The following is a 13,115-nucleotide window of genomic DNA, read 5'->3' as shown; positions in this document are numbered from 1 at the left end:
TGATGCCTAGGCTAGGAACCAAATCAAATAATCCAAGTAGAAAAATCCACACACAAAATCATTACAAATTTACAATCTGTCCAACCAGTGCTTACTGCCTAGTGGTAGTTTTGTGCTAGTGTGGAGACGGGTGGGCATGATACCTTCCTATTTCGGATAGCCGGGTAGGTTGCGATTCGAAGAATATCCATCTGGCCACATACATGTACCGCGAATGTTGATCGGAGAAGAAAGTGATGCTATTGGAGGTGGTTGTGTTCGTCATCATTGTTTGGCACGATCTTGCACCCCGCATGGATCAGAAAATGTAGTATATATCTTCTGTTGCAAGTGTGAAGCATGAGCATTGAGCACACACAAAAAGGTGATGTTCTAGCTAGGCCTTTTTAGATGCCATCTAAATTCTAAGTTTTTTCACTCTCTCCCCATTATATCAATTTTTAGCTGCTTGCATGGAGTATTAAATGTAGGTAAAAAAAATAACTAATTATACAGTTTAGTTGAAAATCACGAGATGAATCTTTTGAGCCTAGTTGGTCCACGATTGGACAATATTTGTCAAATAAGACGAAAATGGCACTATTCATCGGGTTCAAAAAATTTGCAAAGTAAACAAGGCCCTAGTAGAATTGAACTAGTTCAGCTAGCTGCCTGCGGATCGGACGAGGTGATTTTGTATAGGGGCCTGTTTAGATGGTGAAAATTTTTGCAAAATGCCACTGTAGTATTTTTCGTTGTTATTTGGCAATTCGTGTCTAATCATAATCTAATTAGGCTTAAAAGATTCGTCTCGTAAATTTTGTCTAAACTGTGTAATTAGTTTTATTTTTTACTTATATTTAATACTTCATGCATGCGTCCAAAGATTCGATGTGACGAAAAATCTTAAAAAATTTTACAAAATTTTCTGGAACTAAACTGGACCTAGGTGAAAATAGTACAATTCATACCAGAAAGGAAGGACCATGAAAAGAGTGCATTATTTCAGTCCTTGACCAACCTGGATGGCTATATGTCGTTCAGTTACACCTTTTCTTCTATATTTCCCCCCCCCAAAAATAAACAAATGTTTCAGCACATTTCATATTTAATCTGTACTCAACTCATTTGTTCCTACGCGGTTATCTAAAAGGTGTACACTTACCAAAAAAAGAAAACCCAATCAAAACTTCAAAAGGCAAAGGCTCCGTTCGCTTCGCTGAAAAAAAAAAGCCGAAACATTGTTCTAATTGATTTGTCGTGAGAGAAAAATACTGTTCCAACTAAAAAAACAAGTTGAAAAATACGGATTATAAGACAAGCAAACAGGGCCAAAAGGGGGTTAAATAAAATCAACTTTCTTGCTGAACTTTTCTTTACGAAGCCGAGGGAGCTCCGGCTAAGCGTGCAAAGTGCAAACTGTTGGTGCGTGCCCCAGGCCAGAACACTCGGCGCCGTCTCTTCGCTGTAAAGACTAAAGCCACCTGGAGCGTGCGCCGATGCAAGGTCCGTGACAGTGAGCAACACCTCACTCTTGTCCTAATCCAGCCATCCCCAAAAAAATTATTATTTACTGCAATGCTGTTCTCTGTTGTGACCACTTGAGTGTCTGTCAGGAGAAAACATGACCTGCTTTGCTGAATCATTAGCCTTCGCAGTAATTCTCGTCTATCACTTCTCCCATCAGTCTTGCCAAGAGACGTAGATTGTACAAGGTCTCTAGTCTTCATCATAGGCACTCGAACGCTGGCTGACTTGTGATATAAGCAGACCTGATGCCCTACTAAGTACTAATGCAGAAAGACTTCTTTTTTTTTTTGTAAGGAAAAAAAAAGTAGTTCTAGACTTCTATAGTACTCACTCTTTTTACTGACTTGTTTTGATCACTGGAGGGTGGATTGGAAGCAGAAGAAGAATCATCCGAGGCAAGAGAGAACTGAATGCTCCTGTACAAGTTTGGTGCAGTCCCCACATAATCCATCCAAGCTGCATTGTTCATTTTTTGCCGTGTTGTCCTATGTCCTAAATGTGTGGTTGTCTTGCTTTTCACAAGTTTGGCATGACTTACCATTTATCACAAACCTCTACTTTGTTGGGCTCCTAATCGGCTGAGTCTGTGGTTGAACACACAAGTCATGCATGCCTGAGCCTGAACCTTTACAAATTACAACACCTTTGCATTGCAGGCAGAGGCAGTAAAACTGTAAAAGTAAAGCTGGCTTATGGGATCTAGATCAAGCTTAACAAAGTGGCTAAAGCTAGGCAATTACTGTTGAACTCACCACCTCGAAAGTTTGCAAAAGGTTTTCAAAAGGAAAGACTGGGAAAAAAAAGTGGCAGGCATTTCCTCCGGTCTCCAACTTACCCAAACTCAAAATGAGTCTCAACATAATATTTATAGTCTCCAACAGAGTACCTATATAGAAGACCCATTTTAAATGTCAAGAGAGATATAACCCAAATATGAGTATCCTCTTTCTTTTGGATCTTGTTGTTGGAGAAGACTAAAAATAGTTATTAAATCCTTTAACTGTAGCGCTACCCAGATATAAAATGGATCTTGTGTTTTGAGTATCGATAGCTGCAGAGAATCTAAAAAGCAGCAACTCAACAAACTTTGGGCCAGCCCCTGCACTGCACTGCACTGCATTTTCTGCATGCCAGCAGTGAGTGTGCAGTGGACAATCATGGTTCAGTTGGCCTTGCTTGGCTGTTGAAGAGAAGACTGCACTGCGCCTCTTGCTTGCTTGCTTTGGATGCTGCTGCTGAGCCCAGCACAGCCCTTTGACCCCTTTTTATTAATTGCCTAACCACCACCTCTCTGGACTTTCACTTCTGGCCGGCTAGCAGCTGCAAGATGAGGAAGAAGATCTGGCATCAATTGGCATCGCAAAAGGAGGATGCCATATGCATGGGGTGGTCCATTTCGTCGATTCCTGTTACATTTCTTGTTGCAATCACACTTCATCTCATTACAAATCATACATGCACTGATGCACCTGTAAAACTACTGCTAGCTACGGTGCAGCACGTGTAGGAGTAGTATCTTTGAGATATGGAGCATGGCAGCAGGAATCTGTGTAGCAGTAGAGTTGCAAGAGCTGTAAATTAAGTAAGTATAGGAGATCACAGGTGCTGGGGTCAAAACACACATGCATGGCCAGTGCACGCAACTTTACTCGATGCCACAAACATGGTACCTACCCGTTTACTTAAAAACATGAAAGGGAAAGAACGAGAAAGGTGACCGGATCAAAGCGAGGCTGAGGTTCTTTATCTGAATGAAAAAAAAAAGATTAAAAGCATCATGTCTGAATGCTGAACTTTTTATCCCTATTCGAGTTCATATAAAAAATTAGAAACTTTGGTAAACTTTTTATTCTGGGATACGAATTACGAAACGCAGAAAAACAACACAAAACTTTTTGTTCTGGTCCGGCGACCTCACTGAATACGGAGTGGTACGAGGACAGCATGTACTTTGCTGTTGATGCTGCTGAGTTGGAGTCGCTGATGCAGCCAGGTCAGGTGGACACATACGGCTGCCAAACGGGTGCAGTTGGGAAAACCGGATCCAATGAGGTCAAGTCGTTGCCCATTTCTACCGGCCTGCACTGTCCTCTTGCACATGGCTGGCTTGAGTTGTGCAGACACCTTCTCTCTCTGTGTAAGAGCCCATTTACAGCGTCGGAGCCGGAGCCGGAGCCAGGAGAAGCCCCTTCAAACGGGCTCTTAGCCTGTCCTGACCTTCTTGCCTGCTGGTGAGTGTGGCTACAAGTTTTCACTGTAGAGAGGGACAAGTATAGTAGCAACAGGGCCGGGCCCACTAACAGAATGGATTTGATATTTAGTAGTATACAGTACGTAGCCAATTTTTGTCTGGGATGCATACATGCGTGGCCTCATTTTTGCGAGGTCACTCTCTCGTGGATTTTCTTCGCATGATCGTATCCTTTGTAGTACTTTGTTTGTAGTGTAGTGGTAAACTTGAAACGAGGCATGCAGCAATGAGCATGCATGCAAGCGGTTGGTTGGCTATTCTCAAAGAGCCAGTTCGCTTGCTCGTAAATAATCGTAAATTTCTAGTTGAGAATCGTATTTTTCTCTCACACCAAACCAGTCAGTAGTAAATAATCCACGATCGTTTATGGCCTCCCGAACAGGCCGAAACAAATTTAGCTCTGTCTAGTGATCTACAAGTAGTAATACTTTTTGTTTGTATAGGCATCGTAGTTTCGACACTTGGCAAGTCGGCACCTCTTCTCGTTTATGTGCAGGGCACGTCACGTACGGCGCATTGTAAGTTCATAAGACTGTCTTCATCAAGATACCCGTATAGGTACCTAAACTCAAAATGGGTAGTAAGAGACTTAAAATTAGTCTTTACCTATACGGGAGATCTATTTTGGGTTGCCTAAGAGGCACAACCCAAATATAAGCATTCTCGCTCCTGTAAACCCATTTGCAGAAATGATTCTCTTTTTGGGTCTTGTTGTTGGAGAAGATGCCGAATAGGTATTGAACCTTTTGTCTGTAGCGCTACCCAAAAGACAAATGAGTCTTGTATTTTAGGTGTTGTTATTGGAGATAGCCTAACCATGGAACAAAACCGTCAGGTACCAGCAACACCCAGAGTCCCAAACATAGGTATGGACCGAGTACAGCAAAATATGAGGCCTTGCTCGAAACAATGAGTGAAAGTCTAATATCTAGTGCCAAAACAAGAAAATAATGGCAAAATATCAATATATATTACTTATATTGCTAAGTATAGCGGTATAGACTAAGGATTATACATGTTATATAACTGTCGGTATTTCGAACAAACACCGGCTAGTAAATTTATAATTGTTGCGCGTTAGGCTCGGATGGTGCATTAAAGGACACAAGGTTTATACTGGTTCGGGCTGAATGTCCCTACGTCCAGTCTGCTGCTGCTCGTGTTATCAGTGCCGAAAAAGGGTTCGTAGTAGGGGTACAAACGGTCGAGAGAGGGAAAGGTCCCAAGTCTCTGATGGAATGATCAAAAGGACGCCAAGATTTTGGTCGCTGCTTGGCAGTATGCATGATGTGTTGTGTGTCGAACTGATCTCCCTTCGTGGGGTGTCCTGCCCTCCCTTTTATAGACCAAGGGGGAGCCGGGAGTTTACAGCTGGGAGAAAGAGGAAAAACCCTACGGTAGTCGTCGCCCTTTGGAGGTGCCAAGCTTTTCTTTTCCCTTGAGCCTGTTCCACTGTCATGGCAGATTATGGCAGGGATAGCGCGTCCGCTGACCCTGACAGGGCCATGCCCTGGCCTTGCTTCGGCGAGTGGTTACGTCCCGTCCTCCCTCGGCAGACGGTGCGGGATGTCAGGGCGCCGAAACCGTGACTCTACAAGGGGTAGACGGGGAAATGAGTATACGCCTGTCACTGTAGATGATGTGAGTTCTTCCTTAGATTATAGTGGTTGTCGTATGCCTGTGTTTAGCATCCACACCCGAGGGCTGAAGGCGGCGCCTACTATACTATGGGACAAAAGTCGGCGCCTACAACACTATTCGGGCACTATTTTGTCGAAAAGGGCTTAAAGTGCCTGTCCCATCGTATCCCGACGGTACCTTCCTGCAGGCGCGCAGGGCATGGTTCTCGATACTGCGGTTGACTTGAATGTCCTGTCGTACCCTACGCTCGTCTTTACGAAGGATCAGGGTGTAGTCGTTGGGCGAGGCGGAGTCTAGCCCTTAGCCGTCGGGCGAGGCGGAGTCTAGCCCTTAGCCATCGGGTGAGGCGGAGCCCGCTCTCGGACGTCGAGCAAGACGGAGTCTAGCCCTTAGCCGTCGAGCGACGCGGAGCCCACCCTCGGACGTCGAGCAAGGCGGAGCCCGGTCCCAGACGTCGAGCGAGGCGGAGTCTAGCCCTTAGCCGTCGGACGAGGCGAAGCCTAGCCCTCAGATGTCGGATGAGGCAGAGCCTAGCCCTCGGACGTCGGACGAGGTGGAGCCCGCCCTTGGCCATCGGGCGAGACAGAGCCCGCCCTCGGACGTCGAGCGAGGCGGAGCCCGCCTTTAGCCATAGGGCAAGGCAGAGCCTAGCCCTCAGTCGTCGGGCGAGGCGGAACCAATCTTCCGTCGTTTGGGCAAGAAGCGCGGTAGTGCTCTTGTCTGACCGGAAGTGTCAATGTTCGATGGTTATTAGTTCCATCTTATTGGGTACCCTAGTATTAGGTGCCCGCCAGTAGCCCCCGAGCCCCCAGGTGATTCGGACAGAATCGCCCAGGGGGTGTTTTGACCTGCCTGAGTTAATTCGCCATAGGGTGCGCGTGAGTGCACCCGTTGGGTGTAGCCCCCGAGCCCCTGGGTGATTCGGGCAGAATCGTCTGGGGGGTAATTTTGGACCCCTCGCGGGTAAGGCCGTGAGATTCGGTTTTTGTCAACTGCGTAGTTTTAAGGGAACCCTGGTATCCCGTTCATGGGCATTTCGTCTAGGGTTAGCCTGGCTGAGGCTTGACTATGGGGCGCGGCCCCGCTGATGCTCGTGTTCCTGAGCCCTGGTTGCTTGCGGGCCCATCCCTCATTGGAACGGCCGTCGAGACTGTCGAGCCGACCCTTGGACTTTCTAGATTTAGATGGGCCGAAGAAGAAACTTTTTGACCCGTATCCCCTCCGTGGGAAAAGAGTCCGATCCGCTTGGGAAGGCAAACCGTCCAGCGTGATTTTGGTGGGAAAGGATAGGGATCGCGGACGCATATCCCGCAATGTGACGCGACGGTGTGTCGTGGCAGGCTTGGAGATCGAGGCGGATGGTTGCCCTTCTTACGTTTGTCACCCCTATAAAACCATGGGGTTTTCCCCCAAGGTTCCGTACTTCACCTCCTCGCCTTCGCATCTACAGCCTCCCTGCACCCGTATTGCTGCCGCCGTCAAGCTCGCATCCGCATCGCCGCCTCTGTTGAGCTCATAGCCACCTTCTTTCCCACCACCTCAATGGAGCCATGGTGCAGATCTAGCATTAGCCCTCAGCGCCTGGATGGCCTCGTCCGCCGTGGCCTCCTTTGCCCGTTATCCACCGTCAAGGAGTGGCGGCTACCTAGTGATGAGGACGAGCTGTCACCGCCCAAAGGGTATGTCATGTCCTTTGCTCTCTTCCATGAGCGGGGATTCACCGTGTCTGCTCATAAGTTCCTTCAGGGGCTGTTGGAGTACTACCGAGTGGAGCTGCAGCACCTTAATCCTAATGGGATCAAGCATATTGCGACGTTCGTCGCCCTATGTGAGGGGTTCCTGGGGATCAACCCCCACTTCGATCTGTGGCAGCACTTCTTTGCTGTCAACCTGTCAAAGAAGCGGGGTGAGAAGCAGGAGCTAAGCATGCCGATGGGATGTGCCAGCATTCATTTACGCAACAACCGGGCGAACGACTACCCGTTGATGCGTCTGTCGACCTCCAACAAGGGGTGACATTCATAGTGGTTTTACATCAAGGACGACATGGCCGCCCCCTTGCCGGTGTACTCTGGGCGCCTCATCAAAGAGGTCCCGGGGTCGTGGAAGTGGGCTGTCCCGGACAAAGATAAGAAAAGGATCAAAGACCATCTCATCGCCCTCTAGATTCTGAAGGAGAGGGGTGTGAAGGGATCAGGGATCATCAGCGCCTACCACACGCGGAGGGTGGTGCCACTGATGAGCCGCGTGCTCCCCCTGTACCTGATGGCGCCCGGGGCATCGCCTGAAGGGACGACGCTTGCTGACGAAGTGCTCCCTCCCAACGAAGTGGCATAGTAGATCAAGGAGGCGATAGAGCCTTCGAAGGACACCGCCAGCGTTGTCCTTGACTTCATCTATCCGGTGCCGGGACATCCTCCAATACGGCCAGAACTAGGGTTCATTGATTTCGTAAGCTCTCTTTCCCATGCCCCCTTTTTCACTTGAATTTCTGACCCCTTGATGCTAACCTCGGGATAGCAGGACTAGTCGAAGAGATTCATCCTCGGGGATAGCCTGGCTCTACTGCCGAAGGATCGGATCCTGGCGGTAGCGAATCGCACCATGGTCGATTGGGATAAGAGGACGAGGGAGCTCAAGAAGAAGAAGATGATATAGAAGTAGCAAGCACGAGATTGAGGAGAGGAAACAGACAGTGACGACAACGACGATGAGTTTGATGAGGTAGCAACCGGCGTGGATTGGGATGTCTTGGAGGGTGAGGATTCGCTGACAGGCACCCAATTGTCCATGTAGGGACCCTTCCCGTTCCACGTGGGGGGAAGTGAGTCCGTGAGGCCGGCAGAGCCAGGCCCATCCTTGGGTCTAGTGGGAGCCGGTGGATCTGTCGCCACACTCGGGGTGCCGGTGGAGGATCGGTGGATGGGAGAGATCTGTCACCACCCCCAAGGTGCTGATGGAGGGGGCGGCTCTGCTGCCGTGACCCATGAGCTGATGGAGGGGGGTGGCTTCGTTGCAGCGCCCTCGGAGACAAGGGAGACGAGCCCCCCTGCCCGGGAGCAGGGGGCAGGCTCAAAATGGTCCCGCCTAGACGAGTTGAAGCAGGGGTCCGGGGGTTCATCCCCAAAACGTTCCCACCGTCCAAAGGCACCAGAGTAGGTCACTGATTCCCTTGTCCCCCCTTTATTTTTCCATTTTGACCTTGTGCCTTTTACTTCTTGCAGATTCTTGTGACGGGGCTGCTCTTTGGGGCTAGCGCCCAAGAAGAACCTTGCCCTTCAGGCGGGACGGACACCGCTATCTAACGTCGCTCCTATTTTGGGCAGGAGCGGCACTGATGTTATGACCTCGTTGGCCGGTCAGGTGCCGCCAGTGGTGACGCCCACGCCCTCGGTGGGTCAAGCAGGCACCGGGGATGAAGAAATGCCCTCTAGGTTCGCCGAGCAGACAACGGTGGAGATGACACCACTGCCCACATTGGAGCGGATGGGGCTGCCGCCCGCGCTTCTAGCACCCTCTGCGGTGGGCGTGGCACCGCAAGTTGAGGCCCCGGCATCACAAGCGGAGGTGGCCGTGACCGCGCCAGGTTAGGAGCAACCAGACACAGCCATGGTGGTGTTCGAGGGGGCAGCGTAGTCCACGCCTCCGGCAACCCAGGTGACGGAGCCTGAGGTGGGCTGGACGGAGGGGGACACAGTCGGAGGGTCCTCAGACGCTGTGGCAGTGGTGGAGAGGACCAGCGGGGGGCCGCCCTCGGCCCTAATGTAGGGGGGCAGCTGCTCCCCCGTGCGGAGTGAGCCGCCGCTCTAGTGGATGGCTCCTCAAGACCCAACGTCGGCTCTCTTCTTGCTCGACGATGCCGCCGAAAGCATGGAGCGGGAGAATCTTGACATTGGGTTCTTGGCTATGATGGATGCCTTGAGCTAGGCCAGGGGTGTCCTACGTGAAGTCATCATTCCTACTGGTCGGGTATCCACTTGATCTTCTCCCTCGCTTTCTTCTTTCTTCATGTATTTTTGTGTTTTCGTATTTTTGATACCGGTCTTCTTTTTAGTCTCTCATTGCTCATAGCCGGGGCAAATCCTGGTTCCTCCATGAGCAAAAGGCAGAATGGGACTACCTCACTGAGGAGGCCCGGCTGCGGGGAGATGTGGGTGCGCAGCTTGCTGCCACCCAGCAGCGAGAATCCGAGGTGCGTCGGGACGCGGAGGAGATCCACAGGATGTTCGAGGACCTATCAACGAGGGTGAAGCAGGACGAGGAGGCAGCCACCAGGGTCCGAAAGGAGTAGGACAAGCTGCTCTAGAAGGACACCGATGCTAGCCAGTAGGCCATTGAGCTCCTGGCAGAGCTAGAGATGGAGTGGGATCTCAAGCTGAAGGCTGAGGACAGGTCTGCGCCGCTATAGCGGAGGGCAGATCAGGATGCCAAGGTGATTGCCTGGCTGTGTAGGGAGTGAGATGAGCTACTCTAAACTGCAAAAAGGCTCTACTCAGAGCATGGCATGGTTCACAAGGAGCGCGATCTGGCCGTTCGAGAGCGCGATGAGGCGTATTAGATGGTCAACTCCCTTCGGGCGGATCTTGGAGTCGCGGTGACCCGAAGGTTGGAGGCTGAGAGCATCTCTACCAGGCTAGGCAAGGAGCTCGCTAAAGTGTGGGGGATCCTTCAGGTCAAGAGTGACGAGCACGATCTTCTACGCGCCGCTGTCAGGGTGGTCTTCGATGACCTAGGGGTGGCGTAGCCGGAGGAAACCAGCTCACTTGCGGCTTGTGCCGTGGGTATCATGGCGTGGGTGGGCTAGCTTGAGGAGGACGCCTTTCACGTCGAGATCACCCAAGCCTTCACTATTGCCCGCTCTCATTATGATCGGGAGATCAACTTGGAGGTAATGAGCCTTGGCTTCATGCCCGGCTATGAAGACTCCGAGCTAGATGAGATTGAGAAGGTAGTGACTCCCATTGCGCGGAACCTGGTGAACAAGCTAAAAGACATGGTTCTCCCTTCGAGGAAGTAGTTAGTTGAATAAGTTTGATAAACATTTATCTGTAATATGTGGACAAGTGTCGGTACTTTCGTGTCCGAGAACAGATTCGTGATTTCATTTTGCAATTTTGTTTCGTTCATTTGAGCTTACTTTTTTCCCTTTTTGCATTCGAAAAAAGGTTTATGTGATCCAATCTTTCCTTTTGTTAAGACTGTAGGGCCCGAGGTGTTTAGGGGGAGATTTTGATTGTGCTGGTGAACAAAATTATCATAGCCATCTGGGCGTGGGCTTTTTGCAGTCTTACCTATCTGTTCCCCCGAACCTTGCCACTAGTCTCGACGTGAGGAAAGGGTCTGGTGTAATGACTATTTCGAAAAAAGAGAGGAGGTATTCATACCTTTATCAGCCCCCAAGTGAGATCCAACCCCTTGTGGTCGCTGGGGCTAGATGTTACTGGAGACCGGAGCGAGGGTAGCGAACTTACTCTTGTATTCGTACATACCCCTTACTTAGGATTTTGGTAATCGCTGCGTGACCATGCATTTGGTCTTCTTGCTGGGCCAACCTTCCTCGAGCCCCCACGCATGGTGGGGATTCGGTTAGAGGCCAGCTCATTTTGTGGCTGTCGCCCCGTTTGTGGTTGTCGTAACTGGAGGGGTTAAGGCGACGTCACTTGCCTCGACGGCTCGAGTGACATGCTTTATGAGCTCGCTAACAGGGATGTTCGGTCGGAATCCAATCCCATGGCTTTGCGACGGGGTCGGCAAAGCCCTTGGGTGGCGTTTCATTGCTCCTTGACCCACCTTCCAACAGATTCCCCCTCAATGGGGATTCTATGGGCTCAGTTAGAGGCTGGATTGAACTAGAAGGTTGAGATGACCTTATCCGCCTCAATGCAGGATGGGCGAAGGCCGTTGAGGCTCATCTGTGTTTTCTCCCCTGGCTCTTATTTAACGTGAGGTGGCTCCGAACCCTTTGTGGGTCAGCCTTCGAATCTTGGCCTCTCAATTTTGGATCGAGCGGCTCGAGCCCTAGAGCCTCTTAGGGTCTGATAGGGGTCGGCCGTGTTTCGCGCATCACCCTATCCTCGGTTTTTGCAACCAGAGGGGCTAAGTTGGCGACACTTGCCTCAACGGCTCGAGTGTCGCGCTCAATGAGCTCACTAACAGGTATGTTCGTGTGAAATTTAGGTCCATCATTCGCTGACGGGGTCAGCAGAGCCCTCTTGTGGCATTTCACTACTTAACCCACCTCTCGGCAGATGCCCGAGCCGTTCAATGGGCTCAGGTGGCCCGTTGGCCTCTCCTTGACGGAGATTCTATGGGTTTGGCTCAGGGTTAGAATTAAATGAGAAAGGTCAAGATGTCCATATCTGCTTCTGAGCGGGGTCGGGTAAGGCCGCTGGGGCTCATCTCAGTTTTTCTCCCCTGGCTTTGTTTGACATGAGGCGGCCTCCAGTGCCGGCCCTAAGGGGGGGCAGGAGGTGCGATGGCCGGGGGCCCAGGCGGGATGGGGGCCCAGGCGGGATGCCGGGATTAATGCAACAGCCAGGAGCCAGCAGGCCAGCAGCCCATCAGTGCTGCACAGGCACGTAATACGTATCAGCCCATCGTTCGTCAGCCTCTCAGTGGTCAGTGCGTTGGTGTTTCTTTTTAGAGCCCATCGGCCTCTTTCTCTTTGTCTTCCTTTTCAGCAATCAAGACCCAAACCTTATCAAATCATCCTACAGAGAAATGCTGATAGGCTGCTCAAACGCCAACCACCACTCTGGTACGCGTCCTAGGCCGAGGACTCAAGAGCCGAGCCACCGCCAATGCTGTAGCCTTGCATAGCGTGACAGTGATCGCTACTCCGTACCTCTGTAGCCCCACACAGACTTCCACGAACAACAAGACACAGCGCCGATCGAGCGATCACCACGCGACAAGGCAGCCGAGGGCCTGAGGTAGGGCTCGACGAGGACGACGAGTCGACAACATCTAAAGATTTATCTTGGTTATTGCCTTCTGCCCTTTTTGTGATTTGTGAATCTTGGTTCTGAATTAGTTCATGTCTAAATTGTCTAGGCCCTAGGGTTTTTTTCCTTGTTCAAATTTTGTCTAGTACTTTGTACTCATATAGTCATGTTTTTCTTATAATTTAGGTCAGGTGTAAGAATTTTAGAATGTTACCTAAGAAACATTTGTCAGGGGCTGCGAAAAGAAAATGGAAAAGACAAGAAGAACAGTTTGTTCAGTCACAACAAGGTGCTTTAGATAAGTTTTTTCAGCTCCAAGTAGTGTTGTGCATGATGACAACCCTATAGATGCACCTGATAATCAAGAAGAAGAGCAACAACAAGTTAATGATAATTTAAGTGAACAAGTTGATGCTATAGAGAATGAAAATTTATAGCCTTCCTCTCAACCTGAAAATTCAATTGATGATGTGCAACCTTCTGTTCATGATGTCTTTGATCCCATAACTTGGGAGAATCTTGATAATAAGGGTAGAGATATTTTGATTGAAAAAAGACCAGTGAGAGAATTGAATCTTGAGTTCCCTGTAGATGCTCACAATAGACATTTTTCATATGCTTACTACTCCAGAAAGTTAAGCAATGGTGAGGTGGTTGATAGAAAATGGTTAGTTTACTCTAAACATGTGGACAAAGTTTTTTGTTTTTGCTGCAAATTGTTCAAATCAGATCAGAACAAAAGTTTGGTAGCACACGATGGATTGAGGGAC

This window comes from Miscanthus floridulus, chromosome 4, assembly GCF_019320115.1.
Source record: "Miscanthus floridulus cultivar M001 chromosome 4, ASM1932011v1, whole genome shotgun sequence".
In the NCBI taxonomy this organism is placed as follows: Eukaryota; Viridiplantae; Streptophyta; class Magnoliopsida; order Poales; family Poaceae; genus Miscanthus; species Miscanthus floridulus.
The sequence above is the reverse complement of the archived record's forward strand: the minus strand, read 5'-3'. Positions refer to the sequence as shown.